This window comes from Sceloporus occidentalis, unplaced genomic scaffold, assembly GCF_023333645.1.
Source record: "Sceloporus occidentalis isolate IW3139 unplaced genomic scaffold, rSceOcc1.0.p SCAF_11, whole genome shotgun sequence".
Taxonomy (NCBI): Eukaryota; Metazoa; Chordata; class Lepidosauria; order Squamata; family Phrynosomatidae; genus Sceloporus; species Sceloporus occidentalis.
This window is the reverse complement of record NW_028316991.1, coordinates 23,665,001-23,666,313: the sequence shown is the minus strand read 5'-3', so window position 1 is coordinate 23,666,313 and position 1,313 is coordinate 23,665,001.

Here is a 1,313-nt window from a genome sequence, read left to right as displayed (position 1 = left end):
GAAAAAGTCATGTACGGAATTCGTCAGAACCCCCCCCCCCCCCCTCGTAATCATAAACGCAGCTGGAGTGGCCCTCTCCGTTTGTAGCTCCGTTTCAAGCTGAGCGCCACAAGTTGGCCCCCCGGTGCCCTCAGCACCGAGGGCCCGATTTGGGCTCCTGAGGGGTACGTTATACGCGGCTCAGACTCTGGATACAGAGGATGCCTGTGAGGGCTGAACCTGTCCAGGTGTGTTACGGAAGCGCGCATGCACTGACTGTACAATAATGTAGCTGGCGGAGCCCCCCCCCCCCCCAAAGGTGAATACAGCGAGCGTCTTCATTCTGTAACAGCTGTGGAATATTAACATTATTACATTGTTATACGGCTGCGTGGGCGCGCATGTTCAGGGCTGATGTATCTATGCATTCGATCGTCCCTTTAAACGATCCCCGTGAGAAGCGTGTTTTTGGATGAGGACTCGCGAGGCTCTTCTCTGTAATCCTTGTTTTTTTTTTTTTCCTGGCTGCCATCACGAGGTTCTCGCCATCTGAGTAGAAGCAGCCCGTGTCGCGCAGGAGGATGAGCGATGCGCCCGTTCGCTTTGCAGGATTAACACGGAAATGGCTTTGGGATGGAGATGCCGCATGGCTGCTTTCGGCCGGCGGCCGATACTCTCCACACCCAACGCCGTCCTTACTGCCCGGCTGTCCGATCGGCCCTCGCAGTGTAATGAAACAGGACAGATGTGATGGAGGAGAGATGGGGCTTTTATTCTTTCCGATTTTTTTCCTCCAAAAGCAATTGATGAAAATAAATTTGATTAAAATAAAAAAATCTGATTTAAATTAGTTTTTTTAGATAAAAATAAATCCAGCCTGCCTCGTAGGTTTTCCGTTGGGCTGGGAAGAGAAGAATAACATAGAATCACAGAGAGGTTTATCGCGCAGGACTCGCCGCCGCGTTTAAATAGAAACATAATTATGGCCGTCGCAGATGACGGGTCAGGAGAATTACAGACTTCCACGCATTGCTCCGACGCCCCGAAACATGCAGAAGCTGCCGAAAATAAAGAAAATGAGTCTTTTGAGCTGTGACAGCGCATGACCCGCCGTACATTGCCAAGCAACATGTCCCACAGTGGCAACTTTGCCCACAAACAGCTCGTCGGTGCCATCTTCTGCCAGGTGGTGATTGTCCAGGTTACTTGGGGGGGGGGGGGGGGGTTGCCGTTTCCACACCCGCTTCCTTCGTGTGATCCGGCGTCCTGTCTACAAATCGGTTTGGGTCCCGCCGGTCCCGCCGGGCTCGCGTAGCTCCGATATATGAACGCGT